Source organism: Ruditapes philippinarum, unplaced genomic scaffold (assembly GCF_026571515.1).
Source record: "Ruditapes philippinarum isolate M1 unplaced genomic scaffold, ASM2657151v2 ctg3705_1_1_1_1, whole genome shotgun sequence".
In the NCBI taxonomy this organism is placed as follows: Eukaryota; Metazoa; Mollusca; class Bivalvia; order Venerida; family Veneridae; genus Ruditapes; species Ruditapes philippinarum.
Window position 1 is genome coordinate 54978 of NW_026863891.1, and position 19435 is coordinate 74412.

At 30.1% G+C, this 19435-nt stretch overlaps 1 protein-coding gene across 3 annotated transcripts in view; it reads right to left on the reverse strand.

Annotated features, from left to right (window-relative positions):
- The window catches only part of LOC132723672 (uncharacterized), a 54427-nt gene that overhangs the window by 23900 nt on the left and 11092 nt on the right, over window positions 1-19435 (reverse strand). The window contains exon 1 of one of the 3 annotated variants that reach the window (XM_060708435.1): window positions 1440-1520. The exons of the other annotated variants lie outside the window; for them this stretch is intronic. The gene's annotated coding sequence lies outside the window, so the exon portion shown is untranslated. Of the gene's footprint in view, window positions 1-1439; window positions 1521-19435 lie in introns of those variants that run through there. 3 annotated transcript variants of the gene reach the window in all.

The window sequence follows — 19435 nt, forward strand, 5'->3', positions numbered from 1 at the left end:
GAAATGAATATGCCAACAAAGCCATTTTCTGACGTAAACGTTTTAAGATGGTTAATATGAATTAAAAAAAAATAAATACCCTGGAGTAAGAAAAACAATTGTAGCTATACACGTTTTATGCTTTTGCATTAGAAAAATAGATATTCTGTACAAAAACTTATTTTAGTTGATAGATATAGCTTTCCATATGTTTCCAGTTACAAGAGTAGACTATTGTATTACAGACGTATACATATACTTTTAAAGCAATCGTCTCAAGTTATGTTAATAATAAATGTTAGAAATACCTCGTGGGCGTTCTAAGGTGGTCTTGTAGGGTTCACATGGCGCTTGTACGGCAACTGTACGACGCCCACGTGGCGCATATAAGAAGGGTATTTTTTCATAGTACTTTTTACTTATATTAGAAAAGTTCACGAATAATGTAAAATTCCAGGCAAAGATTCGCGGCCAATCAATGTCGAATTGCAAACCGGAAAAAACCTCTACAGTCGTACTACAAATCCGACAGAGTAGTCATGCACGTAAAAGGGACCTAAAACGGCATAGTCATATTAAAAAAAAACCAAAACAACTAAGTTGTTAAGCTTGCGGTGTTAACAGTAGGTGCATAGTACATGATTGAGGTTTGTCCCTAGGAAATTTCCATATTTGCACTCTCTTGGAACGCCGATTCTCGGTGTTTGTTTTGTGTAAATCATGAAATTCATTAAAGCTTTGCAACATATCGCGATTTTAAGATAATGAATCTTTATCTATTCATATAAGTGTCTCTCTTAATAATAAAAAACCGAATAAGAAAACCCAACGTTTTTCTTTCTGGAGATTGTTTTCTATTAGTCACATTATCTTGTTTCTTACAGTTCATTTGTCCAATTTCATAAACCAAGTCTTATCACCCTTATCAAATTAATCGGCCCATCTCTCAAGCTAGGAAAAATACTTTCATCACATTTAGGAAAGATATACAAATATTCATTGACTGAATAGCAAATGTTCTGAATCGGTCGCCTGGGTAAAAACCTGCTAAAGGTCAAATAAACCTATTTTTATTTATCAATAATCTATTTCAATCAAAATTTCAATTGGTCCCTAAATTAGACATTAAATTGTTAACAATTATCATTTACATTTATTAAGAAAAAAACGTGCAAAATCATATGGTATTATGCTGTATTTACGCATTGAAAGAAAATCCTAAATACTGCATTATAAAATAAAAATAATAATAGTACATCAAAATTTTATAAAACATTAGGTTTGTCGAATTTAAACAAATCGACGAATGTGCATAAAATAAGGCAGGGTTAGACGAACATTTGAATATTAAATTTTCTTAACAGAATATACTGGTATTAAAAGGAAAATTTAAAAAAAAATAGTGCAAAAAATAACATAAAATTCACTTAAATTTTGAGGGTTAAAAATGTAATACTCACGTTTCCTTCATACATATGACACATGTTTTATAGCACTCCAAAAACTCTGAATTCGATTGCAATAAAATTCCAAACTAACGGACTACAGAATAGCTAAATCAACAGAATTCTGTCTTCTCTCATCAAAAAGCAACTCCAGCATATCAAATGCAGGTCTATTGATTTGTCAAACTAACAGATGGTTGTTTGTTAATGTTTGTAGCTCTAGAATTTTAAACTGATTCATTATAATAATTTTGATGCAAACATTTTTTTTCCGTTTATACAAGCCCTTGAATCTACTAAAATTTATCTGCCGTTTTCAAATCATCCTAAATAAAGTGTAAAAATTGATCTTAAGATATGTTAACTGAATCCACATATGTACATATATTTATGTTGTTTTTTTTAAATACAATGTACAAATGTAGATGTATATCTAATCAAAAAGAATATAATGTTACTTTTTTGAACATACTAAATTCATTAAGTTGTGTGCTTTCATGGCATACCGAATCCACCAAGCTGTGTGTTTTCAAGACATACCGACTCAACTATGATATATGTTTTCAAGCCAACCGGATCCACTAAGATATATATCAAGACACACCAATCCACTTAGATGTTTGCGTTCAAGGCATAACGAATCCTCTAAGACATATGCTTCAAAGACATACCAAATCCACTAAAATATATGTTTTCAAGACATACTGAATAATCTATGATATATGTTTTCAAGAAATACCAGATATACAAAGATATATGTTTTCAAGACTTACCGAATCCACTGCGGTACACGTTATACATCATTTTAAAGTCCCTTGAATAAATGTTTAAATCTCATACCAAATGTTTTTGAATATTAAGCGTCAAATTTATTGAACATCTTCAACAAAAGAATTAATTTTGTTTAAATTTCATCAACAAAATGAATTGCTTATAACATGAAACTTTGATTTGTATGTTTTCAGTATTTGTTAGCTTAAGAAGGTTATAAAGATGTTTAAAGGAATTGCAAATAAAAGCGATAAATAATCTGAATTTTTAAAGGTTTTATTAATATGATTATATAGTTTAACATTTTTATGAATTAAGTAAACGTGAACCGTCCAATATAAAATTACCATAAAATGTGTGTTTGTTTACTTGTTTAACAATGTTTGCAAGGGTCAAAAGTTAAAAGATAAATTATACCTTAGTATCACTTCGATGCATAAGTTTATCACTCTCTTTAAAAGGAGATGTCGGGGAAAGGTGTTCCAAATTTTTTAATTATCGAACTTATTTTAATAAGCCGAGTCCTGTAAACGACATGCCGAATAAATGCGAATTATGTGTTGTCTGTAATACAGTATTGTAACATTTGAGTACATCATGTATAAACTTAGCAAACTAACAAGACTAAACTAAAGTTATAAGGAATCTTTAATAAGACACTTTCGTGTCAGTCCGTAACATCCCTTACCAACATCTGAATAAAAAACATATATCAAACTCTAAAACTATATGTTTCCTTGGTAACCAAAATACCTATTTGTAAAAAAATGTTTTACGTGAATAACTATTACTACGTCTGATATATTTGAACAGAGAAAAATACCCTACTAGACGCAGCGTGAAATCATCACGACATTTTCTTATCTGTAAAGTTAAACCAGTAACAATGAGAACATCATGTGCAGACTGTGGTTCAAAAAGGGGAAAGATATAATCATTTGAAGAATGAATTAACTACATATATTGTAGAATCAAAATAGAGTTTTTTTCGTGTTCTTTTAAATCTATATAAGCATATTTTGTTAAACAATCTCTTTAATTCAATGCGAACTATATTCATTGATAATAATAGTAATAATAATAATAATAATAATAATAATAATAATAATAATAATAATAATAATGATAGAATAAGAAGAAGGAGGAGAAGAAGAAAAAGAAGAAGCAGTAGAAGGAAGGAGAAGAAGAATAAGAAGTAGCAGTAGAGGTAGTGGTAGTGGTGGTTATATTCATAATTATACAGAAAGACGAAATAGAAGAAAAAAAGAATAATAAGGAGCAAGCGATTAAAAAGGAAACAGTTTAAACGAAAATAAAGATAAAAGATGTACCTTCTTTGCTGAATAAAATACGACACATTAATAATGATTCGGGAGAATTAGTGTGAAGACATTACTTAAAATTAATCACAGAGAACGTGATGAAGATACTAATAAGTCTGTGTCATTCAATACAATCTGGTTCTTATTGCATTGTCTCAAATGTTCATTATAGCAAGTACCGTGACAAAATAGCAACAGATCTACTTGTCCTTATACCATTTTATATCATAATCAAATACAGTAAATCATTTACAAACACGACAATTTGTACTGGTCATTTTGTTGATAATATAGAAAGAATTTGTATTCTATTTTGGTTATATCATTAGTCCTACTGACATTGTAAAGGGTACATAATAATTGTCCGGCTTTACTTGTGGAAAAATCTTTAGGGGTCCCTTAGTGAATTTTCAGCCATACGCTGGGCAAATTAGTAGAACCAAACAACCGCTTGCAAAATTGCTGGATAGCCTTTTAATATAAAAGAAATCATTATGTTAAAGTCAGGATTCAAACTTTCCAGAGGTTAGAGGCTAGTAAACCAAAATCGTCAGCCTTTATATCTCGTCAATAGCGAGTCAATATTTGTATTAAAGTTATGTTTGGCTATATATAGCTTGTGATTGAATGGTATCAATTTTGCGTATTCTATCTCGATGTAACTGCTTGATTGCATTCAATTGTTTTGTACACCTTTGGTGATACATGTTGGCGGTTGATTCAACTAACAATCTTTCCTCGGTTTATTTAGCAGTAATTACAAATAAAGCCGCAAGTGACCGACTACTAATCTCACATGATTACTAAATTACCAGTGAGAGACAAGAATCGACGTTTGAGGTAATTTGTAAGCCTTGCCACAAAGTTTACAAATAAACTTACCACTATTGTAGTTGGTAAACCTAAATATAAATAATAAAACAATCAATTTAGGGTCGCTTCATAGGAATTTTTATAGATGCAGTCCAGGTCATGATATTTCCTCATAACAGTCAAGTTCGATATACTTTAACCGTTTTAACGCATCATAAATAGAAATAAAAATTTGATTAGACATGAAATTTTAATTCATATTAATCCTTCTCCTGATAAATCATAAACCAATTCGGAACCTCAGTTAATTTTTATTGTACATGTAAATGACCGAATTTTGATTTTTCTTAATTATTGTACATCTAAAAGCGTGAGAACCAAATAGAAATAAGGTGGATGTTTTTATACAGACTGTGCCTCATAGCACCAAATTACATTTAGGAACAATGATTTTAACGTTTAAAACGCGTAAAAAAGTAAATGTTACAAAGTACAAAAAATACAAACCATGTGATAATGACCATTGTTGTTTTACATGTATCAAGTGTACAGGAGGAAGTGTGCTTTATTTTGAGCTGTAATAGATATTTCTGTCCATGCAATAAAGTTGTATAAACAATAAGGCTAGATTAACAATCAGTGGACTTGCGTGTTAAAAGGCCATAAGGTTTAATGGTATCATGTGTGTAAAGATTTGTGGAATAGTAATTTGCATTGACAATATTAAAATACATAATGCATACTGTTCGTACTAAACTAGAAAATGATTGCTGTGGAATAAAAAAAATGGTTTCGTTATCTTCAATTCTTACACATTTTAGATAATGTCTTACTTATCCATAGCACATACATCATTAAACTTAAGTGAATCATTTAAATGCATAGACACGATGAAATATGTTAAACAAATATGGAAAGGGGGTATCCCTCCGGAGAAAAGAAAACAATAGTATAAACATGACTTTTTAGTAACTCAGTTTGAATTAGATTGTTAAACTGTAATAATGACAAGTTGGACATATATATTGGCTTAATCGATATTCAATCTTCAACAATATAAGAATTGGAACCAAATATCTCCCTCGGAGGACCAGACAAAAGTCGGGTCAATTTATTAAAAAATGTTCCAGTCACGTTGTTATAAAAAAAGAAATAAAACTGAAAATCAAACTTCTTAAATTAACGATACTTGCCTGGACCACGTCATAAAAAATAAGTATGACGTCAATAAACCAAACAAAGACTGTTTAAATGTGACATGAGTTTTATCATGGGTTTGGTTTGACTTTTTAAATGTCATTTTTTTAACCTTCAGTATGCTGGTGGCAACATAATTCCTATCATGCCATGCGACTAGTGTAGACCAAAATATGCATGCCGACACACTGTGCCATCTGATCATTGTCTGCACTGTTCGCTATTTGGTCAATTCGTGTTTTTTTATAATTTATTTATTACTAAAAAAGGTAAATGGTTTCGTCCAGATTGAAAGATGGACAAGTTCATTTAAGATATTTAGCGTGATAAGGGTTGAAATATAAAAGGCAAAGGACCTTCGACAAACGTCATTTCAATGCGTGTCTACACTAGAACTCTTGTTCTTGAATAACAGCCATTATGTTTTTACGACACAAAATGAGCATTTGCCAATTCTTGTTCCATAGAGCCAAGATCTCAAAAGAAATATTATAACAAAAACCTCTCCATGGTAGAAACGTTATGCCACAATGTAGAGAGTGATATTGATTTATGACCTTCACAGAAATATGACATGAATGGCAGATATTACGTCTATCAGAAAATAATCCTGAGTGAATCTGTATGATTTCCTATTGTTATGAATATAAAGTTTTTTTTCCTTTTCATTTGTATCTTTTTTCTGACAACTACATGCAATTACTTATGATCATCTCTATTCGTTATTATTGACGGGTGCCCCTTTAAAGTGAATAAACCTGTATATCAGATGTTTGTTGTTTATAAAATTTATTGTTTAAAATTTGAATAAAGAATAATCCCAATATTTCTATATGAAATGAATATGCTTGAATATTTTCTTTATATAAAATGGTGCCTGCGCTAAATGGTTAAAATTCCTCTTTGAATAGCAGAATAATGTTTTGTTCTGGAACATTTTATTCTGTTAATGTTATAGTTCATAAATAATTCATTATAATATAGCTTTATACCAGCATTTCCATATTTCCATTATACCATATTTATCATTGAAACACTAATTTAATGGGTTTTTAAATCATTTAAGGCAAAGGACATATATCATATTTTGATATAACGAAAAGAAATATATTTCGTCAACTTATTGTAGAAATGGGTAAAGTTTCCAGATTTTTTTACCCCTTTTGTTTTTTAATAGGAATTAGCCCGTCACTGCACCAAGGTGACGATTTATTACGATACTGATTGGTTTAAACTAATACCGCGTGGAATCATCAAGTCGAATTAAAAAGAAAGAATGGAACGGAGCATTTTAACGATAATCAGTGCTGTGTTACATCACATAAAAACTGTGAAATGTATAAACAACACTGTTTAAATTTCGCTTTTCTTCTTAATGAGAGTGTCATCATATTTTTTTTACAGTTCGACTTAAATAGATATTCTTTTTTTCAAAGCAACGAATACAAATCCAATGAAAGCATAGAAACACAGTCTTACTTAAAGCCTTATTGATCATACTATTTATTCAATATTCATTTTATAGTCTAAATCTGGTTGCTTTGTATGCAGTCTGCGTAATTATAAAAGACAAGTGATTGGAACATAATTTAAGTTTTTCTAAGCCAAAATGAATAAGAATACTCTTAAGACGCGTTATTTGAAAATGCAATGTATGCATTCTATTATAATACAATGAACTCAAATACAAGTATATATAAAATTCAAGGACTATTTTTTTCTATTTACAGGTATACACCCATCTTTTCAACAGAACGGGACAATTATTTGGAGAATATTTTCATGAGCATGATACCCAACAATCAATATGGCATCTGGTTATTCTATTAGATATTTCTTTGACCTAAATTGATACAACAAACCCTGACATCATTTAGCAATAAAATTTAGTCATTGAATACCAATTTGGGCGTTTTGTAAATTAATGAAATGCTACAGCTCGTAATGTGATTTTCATGAATCTGACCAAAATGAAATGAGTATAGTGATGCTGGGTTTGGAGAATTACCATCTAAATTGGAAAACAAATTACCACGGTAAATGAAAGCAATGATTGCTCACAGAATGTAATAAATCAATTTAAGAGGAAGGGAAATTATTTTGTATCATTTTAGTGCGTGAACCAGTTTTTACGCAACAATCGTGCTTTTTCACTGGCAAAGCATTTCAGGTCAAAAGATTTCAATGATGGAGACTTTTTTACATTTAAAAATGACAAGAATCAACACGAATTCAAAGTATAAATCAAGAAGATATGTGTTTGGGAGAAGGGCATTGTAGAAAAATGTAATTCTTTTTATCTGACTATGTGCAACGCGTTTGGGTTACATCCAAATTTTTACAACCAAGTCAGTATAAAACCGCCCGGGATGAATTTTCTTTTTCCGAAAGACACTTTGACCTAATCCATCGGCCGATTTCATTGCAGAAGCACATAATTAGAAAGCTAATAGTGTCCGCTTGTCAGCGAATAAAAAAAACCTACTCAATCACACACTTTAATACAAATGCTCAGCTCATGTTAGAAATCATTTATCTTATAGACACAAACAAACGAAAGAAAAACAATAAGAATCATAATACATTTTGTTGCCAGAATAAAACAAAGTCCCTTTAGTTGGATCCTCAATCATTTCAATCTTAATCATTTCTGTAATTTCTGCAATACGTGTAATTATTTACAAGAATTGAAGTGTATCATAAATTAGGCAATTCACTGAATATAGCATGATTTTTATCTGTTTATATAACTATATGTGTAATTCCGCCACAGGCAACATATGACATTCGTGGTTTAATCTTCAGTAAACATTCAACTAATAGACATCTATTTTAATCTATTTTTTCTCCAATAATGAGCTCCCTTTGGCTCTTTAATTCCGCCTTATTCTGAATAAAGAGTATTTATACGAATTGCTTGAATACTTTCGTTCAATTTATTTCATGAATGGTTTAATTTTTCCTTATATAAAATCAATTGAATAATTAAACTTGGGGGGCAATAATTCCTTTTACGTAAAACAATGGGTTTTGAATCGACATAATATATGGTCGTTTGAAAGAATTGGTCTTACGATCAAAATTATGGAGGCAGTTTTTTGTTTGTTTTGTTTTTGTTGTCGATTATACTTGTGTTTAGAGAAACGAACATGCCAACACAGCTATTTTCTGACGTAAATATTTTAAGATGGTTAATATGAATTTTATAAAATAATTACCTTGGAGTAAGAAAAACAATTGTAGCTATACACGTTAGAAAAATAGATATTCTAAACAAAAACTTATTTTAGTTATAAGATATAATTTTCCGTATGTTTTCAGTTACAAGAGTAGGCTATTGTATTACAGACGTATACATATACTTTAAAAGCAAACTTCTCAAGTTATGTTAATAATTAATGTTAGAAATACCCTCGTGGGCGTTCTAACTGCAAAATATATAACTGGTACTTTTCCCAAGTACGTTTATGGTGTTTGTACACGTTTACACGTTGTCTTTCTTATGACGTTTATGTGACGCTTCAGTGTGTTCTTGGAGTGTGTGCTATGAAACTTCGGCGTCTAAGGTGCTTTTGTAGGGATCACATGGCGCTTGCACGGCTACTGTACGACGCCCACGTGGAGCATATAAGAAAGGTATTTTTTCCTAGTACTTTTTGCTTGTATTAGAAAAGTTCACGAATAAAATTCCAGACAGAGATTCGCGGCCAATCAAGGTCGAATTGTAAACATAAAAAACCTCCCACAGTCGTGTTACAAATCCGACAGAGTAGTCATGCACGTAAAAGGGACATTGCAACGCATAGTCATATTAAAAAAAACTATTGCATACAAAAAAACCAACCCAAAATAAGTACGTTTTTTAGCTTGCGGTGTTTACAGAACGTGAATAGTACATGTTTGAAGTTTGTTTCTAGGTTTTTCCACACTTGCATGCTCTTAAACGCCGATTCTCGGTGTTTGTTTTGTGTAAATCATGAAATTCATTTAATTTAAAGCTTTGCAACATATCGCTTTTTTAAGATAATGAATCTTTATCTCTTCATATAAGTCTCTCTCTTAATAATAAAAAACTGAATAAAAAAACCCTGGAGATCGTATTCTATTAGTCACATTATCTTGTTTCTTACAGTTCATTTGTCCATTTTCATAAACCAAGTCTCATCACCCGTACCAATTTAATCTGCCCATCTCTCAAGCTAGGAAAAATACTTTCATCACATTTAGAGAAGATATACAAATATTCTTTGACTGAATAGCAAACAATGTTCTTAATCGGTCGCATGGGTAAAAGCCTGCTAAATGTCAAATAAACCTAATTTTATTTATCAATAATCTATTTCAATCAGAATTTCAATTGGTCCCTAAATTAGACATTTTTAACGATTGTCATTTACATATTTTAAAAAAGAAAAAAAAAACGTGCAAAATCATATGGTATAATGCTGTATTTACGCATTGAAAGAAAATCCTAAATACTGCATTATAAAATAAAAATAATAATAGTACATCAAAATTTTATAAAACATTAGGTTTGTCGAATTTATACAAATCGACGAATGAGCATAAAATAAGGCAGGTTTAGACGAACATTTGAATATTATTTTTTTTGACAGAATATACTGGTATTAAAAGGAAAATTAAAAAAAAAAACAGTGCAAAAAATAACATAAAATTCACTATATTTTGCAGATTTCACTTAGTTCGTTAAAAATGTAATACTCACGTTTCCTTCATACATATGACACATGTTTTATAGCACTCCAAAAACTCTGAATACGATTGCAATAAAATTCCAAACTAACGGATTACAGAATAGCTAAATCAACAGAATTCTGTCTTCTCTCATCTAAAAGCAACTCCAGCATGTCAAATGCAGGTCTATTGATTTGTCAAACTAACAGATGGTTGCTAGTATATTGTCTGTAGCTCTAGAATTTTAAACTGATTCGTTTTTTTTTATGCAAACATTTTTTTCGTTTATAAAACCTCGAAAACTGTATGCTTTCGAGCCGTATTTGAATCCACTAAAATATATCTGCTGTTTCAAATCATCCTAAATAAAGTATGATAATTGATCTTAAGATATGTTAACTGAATCCATAGATGTACATATATTTATGTTTTAAAATACAATGTAAATATGTACATGAATATCTAATCAAATAGAATGTAATGTTAATTTTTCGAGACATACCAAATTCACTAAGTTGTGTGTTTCAAGACATACCGAATTCACTATGATATATGTATTCAAGACTTACCGAATCCACTGCAGTATAGGTTATACAACATATTAAAGTCCCTTGAATAAGTGTTCAAATCTCATACCAATTGCTTAAATATTTAGCGTCAAATTTATTGAACATCTTCAACAAAAGAATTTAATTACTTTTTTTTAAAATTCATCAACAAAATTAGCCTAAGAAGTTTATAAAGATGTTTAAAGGAATTGAAAATAAAAGCAATCAATAATCTGATTTTCAAAAGGTTGTATAAATATGATTACATGATTTAATGATTTAAGTAAACACGGATCTTTGAATATGAAATTACCATAAAATTTGTGATTCTTTACTTTAATAATGTTTGCAAGGGTCAAAAGTTCATGTCATTTAGCATATACATGATATTTTAGTATCTCAACGATGCATAGGTTTATCAGTTTGTTATAAGAGGAGGCCGGGATAATTGTTAGACTTTCCACATTTTTCAGGATCGACCCCATTCTAATATGTCTATTTCTGTAAAGGATATACCGAATAAAAACGAATCACGTGTTGCCTGTTAAACTGTATTGTAACATTTGTGTACATCATATACAAACTAAGCAAACTAACAAGAAGACCGTTTGAGCAATGTATCACTCATGTGAAATCTCATCACGGCAAAGTTGAAAAAGCTGCAGGCTCATATTAATAAAAGCTGTTCATGAACCATATTGAAAAGCGAAAGCACGAAAAATGTGAAATTAAAATTTGCAGATGTTTTCATATGGTAGATATCAAGGAATCTTTAATGTGACACTTTCGTGTCATTCCCTTAACATCCCTAACCAACAGCTGAATAATGAAAAATATATATTACTCTAAAAATATATGTAAGTTTCCTTGGTAACCAAAATACTTATTTGTAAAATAGACTATGTAAATAACTATAACTAGTCTAATATAATTGAACAGACAAAAAAAAACCTACTAGACGCAGCGTGAAATTATCACGAAGTTTTTTTATCTGTAAAATGAAGCCAAATACATTTAGAACATAATGTATGCAGACTACATTAATTAATTTTTCCAAAAGAAAAAAATGTTCATTTGAGGAATGAATTAACTATAAATATTGTCAAAATCAAAATAGAGTATCAAATTCTGTTGTTCTTTTAAATCTTCTATTGGAAAATAGAAGCGATCTCTTAAATTCAATACGAATTATTTTCATCGATATTATTAATACTAGTAATAGAAGAAGCAAAATCATAAACATACTAAACATAAGGATTTATGTAACAAAAGGTGTAAAACCAACAGTGATGATAATGATGACGACGACAACGATGATAATGATGATGATTATTATTTTTTATCATCATAAAAATGATGATAATAGTAATATTCATAATTATGTAGAAAAACTAAAAGAAAAAGGAGAAAAAATAAGAAGGAGCAAACTATTTAAAAGGAGAACAGTTATAACGAAAATAATGATAACTATGATAAAAGATGTTCCTTCTTTGCTGAATAAAATGCGACACATTAATAAAGATTCGGGAGAATTAGTGTGAAGACATTACTTAAAAGTTTATCACAGAGAACGTGATAAAGATAAGTCTGTGTCACTCAATACAATCTGGTTCTTATTGCATTGTCTCAGATGTTCATTATAACAAGTCCCGTGACAAAAAAGCAACATATCTACTTGTCTTTATACCAATTTATAACCTAATCAAATACAGTAAATCATTTACAGACACGACAATTTGTAGTGGTCATTTTCGTTGATGATATAGACAGAATTTGTATTCTATTTTGGTTATAACATTAGTCCTACTGACATTGTGAAAGGCACATAATTACTGTCCAGCTTTACTTGTAGAGAAAACTTTAGGGGTCCCTAAGTGAATTTTAAGTCATACGCTGGGAAAATTAGTAGAACGACATAACCTCTTGTACGACTGCTGGATAGCCCTATAAAATAAAAGAAATTTTTATGTTAATTAAAATCAGGATTTAAACTTTCTATTGGTTAGAGGCTAGTAAACCAACTTCGTCAGGCTTAACCTTTCTGTCGTCAATGGAGAGTCCATATTTGTTTTCAGTCAACTCATGTTCATATATAGCTTGTAAATGAATGTTATCAATTTGGCTTTATTCTATCTCGATTTAACTGCGTGAACATGGTTTGTTTGTTCATTCAATTCATTCAGTTTTGGTTTTTAAGCCGATTTTAAAACACTTTTGGTGATACATGTATATTGGCACGAACTTCCATGATTAATTTAGCAGTAATTACAAATACTGTCGCAAGAGACCACTACTAATCTCACATGATTTCTGAATTAGCAGGAAGTGTCCGAGAGAAATTTAGCCTTGCTCCGAAGTTTACAATTATGAACAACGCTATTGTATTTGGTTAAGTTAAAAACAATTTAGAAATATTTTATCAGCAATGGTTAAAACTCATGGACATGTACACAGAGTAGATAAATATTCTCATAGAAATTCTGAAGTTGAGATACAATTTGAATTATGTAGTATTACTGCCTGCTGATCTATAGGTTTAGAATGTAAAGCTTTAACTTACACAATACAATATACAAAACAAAGCAAAAACTATAAAATAGACAAAAAACGGGATCCTTAAAGAATGCCCAAAATGACAAAATTGAAATTGTTGCAGGCTCGGTTTGATTGAGTTTGTTCATAGATGGTACTTTAAAGTGCAAGTCACCGTCAATGACCCCTAGCACCGGCTTAAGCAAAATTCAACATTTAAACATGAAACTGGCGTGTTTAAATGGCGGTTATCATGCAACTCCCCCCACCCCCTAAAAAAAACAACAAAAAAACAAACAAAAAAGAACAAAAAAAACAAAAGAAAACGGAGTATGGTCCAAAGGTTGTTTCCATATTCTTATTGTAATCTTTGGATTTAGTACCTCTACAAGTTACTTATCATTGTATAATTAAACGGAATAAAAAGTTCTTTAACAAAAATGTATTTTTGTATACTTGGCAATGAATTTTCGCGTCCGAAAACCGTTTATTTATAAATTCACGAACATCACTCTGTAGATTTAAGTACTTTATACAAAGTATGATTTTAACTAAGATACCAACAAATATCTGATTGCTTATTTTTGCTTAAAACCCCTTAAACTCAATTCTAGTTTGAATAATGAGATATATACATGTATATACATACACGTACATGTATCATGATGGGGAGACTGTCTGTCAGTAGCATGCTTCATTACTAAACTTGGTACAGTAATTACATCATTACCATTTAAATTGGATACTAGTACATACATATCACGGCTAGTGAAAACAATCTTTTCTGAATGAGAGGAAATAAGATGTTTTTTACAACAAATGAGTTTTTGTGTGTGCATAAGAAAGACAAAAAAATATCAGTATCTTTCTGGAATAATTGCTATGCTAATGTATGTGATCAGAATTTGAAATTCCATCCTACTTTTGATACGATATGTTGATAAGCTTACCTAATACCAAAAGTTAATTTAAATTATTATTGTTACGGCGAATTATACTGCTACTTTGCAATATGCTAATATACAGCAGAGTCGATCAGAGTAATATGTTAACACATGCATATGCAGTGTGTTCAAATAGTGTCACCTTACTAGAACCTAAAAAGTTAATGTTAGATCTGTCTTTTTTTCCTTTTAATCTTCAGTAAGTATTAAAATCATTTCCTGACAAATGTTTTGTTGTTTTTTTTTACTACAGATCTAGTAATAGTTGTCAAGCTGGTATAAATTTTGAAATAAAGCGTCGTATTGTACACGCTTGCTTTTAATATCGTATATAAAATGAACCATATCTAGAATGACTCTAACACATTCGTTTTGATTCTTAAATATACAACATATTTCTTATCTAAAATAATGTAGATTACTATACAAATACAAAGGCAATTTTATGTTAGAATGATAGATATATTTTAAAAACAACGCGTGCATAAAACTTGTTTTACTTATCAAAGTTTTTCGGTTTCTTATATATAATCAAATGAATCATGCATACATTTTTGGGGGGCTAAATTCACAGTTAAATGTATCTTTTGATAAACATTAGTTATTTGCATAGCTTTTCTTTAAAATTTGTTTCCATATATCTCTTTAGACAGATGCAAAATATTTTACTAACATAAACTAAATGCAACTATTTCAAAACATAGTCAAATAATGTAACTAAAACTACACTCACCTACGACGGGCAAAGGTGAAATATTCTTAATATTCCAACAAATCAAACTTAAGTTCCAATAATATTACTTTTCCAAACATTTTTTTAAACAAGCATATTAGTGAAGAGCAAAACCAAACATATTTCTATCTTATATCAAATAAAAGATGTAACAGCAGGTCTGATAAAGGGCTATTGATTTGTCAAACAACAAGCAAACAGAATCATGCACATTATCAATAGTTGTTGATTTTTCTTCAAGAACGCCGCTCCTCCTTATTAATGATTTGATAAATACGAGTATGGTGTCATTAGTTATCAAGTTATTTGAAACATAACTTTTAGAAGTTTCAAAAAGTCATTAATCTGACATTAAATTTAAGAAGTATTATACTTATTTCAAGACATGAAAAATAGCTCCATTCCGTACAAATAATCTAGATTGATTACATTCAAATAACATTGATATCAGTATTTTAAAAAAGATACGATTTTATATACAACTTTTAACCATCTTTTACGTGAATAGATAACATAACAATTTGGTACAAAATTACCCTTTGAATTTTAAACATGTGATTATGTAAAGCAAGTAATATAAGTTTGTAAGTGTACAATAATTAACAAAATGAAAGGGTCAATAGGCCGATAAATATAAGCATAGAAAATACCTGAAAATATATTATGACTGATTAAATTTTATAATGAGTATGCATATCGATCAATTTCACAATATATAAGGAAAAACTAAATTAATTATTTTCTTCAAGCTTCAATTGACTGTCGATTTTCTGAAGTTGATATCACATTATAACAATTTAACCATTAACCTTAATTTACTCAACGTCAAATCAAATAAATTCTGCTGCTTACACTCATTCGATCCTAAATTCAAATTACATGTTTTCTAGTTTGACGACAAAAAATATTTTGCTGATTCTTTTTGTATAAAGTTTCAGTTGGGAGCGAATGTTGCTTTTAATAGGATGTAAAGAAATTCTCACTAAAATGAAGAAAGAGCTTAATTTATTTTTTTCGTGTAAAAATAAGTGCATCATTTTGTTTCTATCTAATTATTATTATATTTTTTTTAATTTGAAAAAAAAGTTCTCCAAAGTTAAGAAAACATGTCAACAAGTCTCCAATACGTGACTGATTCAAAATATTGGAATAACAAACTTAACGATGGTTTTGTTTTTGAATTTCACTATAATCATTTTTCTTTGCATGAAAAACGGGCAACACGTGAGTTTCTTATATAATAAGTCGATAACAAGGCCTTCGTGGTAATGGAAAAAAACATTGGTATTGTTGTTAATGCTGTTTTGCTAAACTGGGTTAAACTTTGTGGTTTTGTTCAGATTGCACCGATGTTGATTAAAGGTTTGAAATTTTTCTGTGTTAACTTTTTTTATTACCATTCAATCAATAAACCGTTTGGTGACATTGTACGTGATATGCCAGATAATTATTTATGGCAAAGAATTTGCAGCACTATAATTCATTAAAAGCACAACTTATTTATTGCCTACATAGATTGAATATCTCCCTTTAACATAAACTGAAATGCCGATTATGACTGTTTAATTTTTCAGGAAAGTACATCATATTACTGCTCTTAAAAATGCCACTGAATAAAACATACAGTTACAAGAATAATGTAAAAATTACTTAACTATATTCAATTTTGTAACTTATATAATGTTCATTTATCGGCATGACAGGGCTGAGATATTCTTGCCCAGTACAAAGATTTAATAGCACACATTTTACTCACTTGGTATGCTTTCCGTATTTAGAATCTTACCACAGGCATCTTCTGTAATTTATCAATCCTTCTTCCACGTGGGTATTCACTTCTGCTTAAATATGTAATGTTATGGCACTAAGTAATTGTGCCGGCCCTTGTCTAAATTTACACCTTGTAAAAGTGCAGCGATGCGGGTATATTCAATGGTATACTGTGTATGACATAGCAGGTGACAGGAAACTGATCCGGGATCTCGAGAATACTGTTGTCTAACTAGGCCACTGCTTCTTGTACTGATACAAGTGCAGCATCTGTTCCGTTACATTTTGCAGATGAATTTTGTAATCTCGATTTGGTCAATATAAAAAGAGCGTAAATTTGTCTCTACACTATTAACCTCTGACAATTAGCCACAGTGTGGTGTTCCTGTTGCTATATATTCTGTCTGACAAATGTTGATATATGTTGTAACCATTATTAATAACAATGTCCTACAAAATGACACATCAATTTGTATGCCTTATAATTACTGATTAATACAAACAGACAAATTACATTTGTTTATATCAAGCACATAGCTATATTTCAAAATTTATAATGATAGATCAGCATTCTCTTAAGACCACAAGGTAGACAAAAATCTGGGATAAGAGTAATACCGCGGAAGCACCAAAATCAACAAAATTACAGAAAATAGCAGACTCGGTTTGATTGAGTCTGTACATGAGTGATAATGAAACACCGGCTTAAGCGGTACTCAATTTTCAACACTTAATGTGCTTCAATCAATAATCCAGAAGGACCAGAAAATATAAGTTTACATTTTTTTAGTTTAGTTAAAAATATAATACAGAATAATTTTGGAATCAACATTTCATTTCGTTGTAACACGGCTTCAAACCTTGCCGTACTACTACATAAATAATTATAAAGACCTTGTTATTCCCATAAATCCATGGTGAGCATGTTGTGTGTGTTTAAATTTACAATAATAATATATATATCGTTTGTTTGGCTTATTAACAAATCGATTCATGTATTACGAATAACAAAATAAGTTGGCATAACATGAATTTAAAAAAATGTTCGAATATAAAGATTTGTAATTCAATACAAGACGACAATGGAAATTTTGGTAATCACATAATATGTGATAGAAATACTAATAAGTGTATGTCCTCCAATAAATTATTGTTCTTATTCCATTGCCTTATTTATTATAATCATTCACATACCTAAATGACAACATATCTACTTGCCTTCAGACGCATTAATAACCTAATCTAATAAATTAAAACAATTACAGACACAGAGACAATTTCAACATTCATTTCCAGGACATTATCAGCAGGATTGATGTGTTCACGCCGGCGAAAGAGACTGTGTAAGAACAATTTTCAGACTTTCGCCCGTTACATGTGAATGAAAACCTAAATCTAGCTAGCTACCTGTCCAAATGTACAGAACAATGTAAAAAGTTCTATCAAAATTTAAAGGAACTTTTCGAAAACATTTACATTTTTAGATTATGAAAAAGCATTTAAAAGATTCAGATTAAACTTGCAGCTGGTACAAAGTTATTCAAAATGGCAACACAGTAAGTTAAAATTCCTTTAAATTTTGATAATACTTTTTACATTGTTCTAACCCGACACACAGAAGACAGCATTAACGTCGCGTTTTAAATGGAATAATGATTACAAAAGAATTCCTTTTTTATTTAACAGTTGCATGTACGTTAACGTACATTTATTTACTGAATACAAAACTATAAATTATAGTATCGTACCAATGCTATATGACAAAGGTACATATTAATAATAAGCAGTCCATTGAAGTTAAGTCCCCACAGACAAGCAGGTGTATTACAGAAGAAACAAAGCAAACATATCCATGTTGTCTGTCAAATAAAAGATGTAACAGCAGGTCGGATACTGGGTTATTGATTTGTCGAACCACAAGTTCAAAGGAAAATGCATTATGCTATTAGTTTGTTGATTTGACATTAAGAAAGTTCCTTATATAATGATCTTATAATACATAAATAACGAAAAATTATCAACAGTGCAATAAAAGTACAAACACTTTATTGTGTAGGTTTTACTTGGTTTATGGCAGCCCACATTATGGCGTCACGGATAAAAAAACTGCACGTACATTGCAGGTATCACCTGACATCCAGATAAAGAGAAGAAACGCGGGGAAATTCAAAACATGAGAACACGGTAGGACTTTAACCCGGGGACATCATATCTTTGTCCCACTAGAGGATTTGTGTTTCCTGCACTTGTTAAAATTACAGCTGATACATCTGTTCTTTTATTATGTTTACATGGGTATTTCATTTTCGCTTTTTGGTCCATTTTAGGAGGCACACATTTGTCTTAGAACTATTAGCCTCTGACAATTAGCCAGAAGTGTATTGTTCTTGTCGGTATATATCATGTCTGGTAGATTGTGATATATGTTGTAACCATTATTAATAACAATGTCTAACAAAATGACACATCAATTTGTTTGCCATATAATTACTGATTAATATAGACAAATTACTTTTGTCTATATGACATTTATATCAAGTTTCTTAAAGATAAAACATACTATATAATAATAATATCATATCTACTCTAGAAATTTATTACCAACAGTCGACTCATGAGAGAAGTAAATAATGTGAGAAAGTACTAATAAAGACATTGGTTACCAAAATGATATTTCGGATGTGAA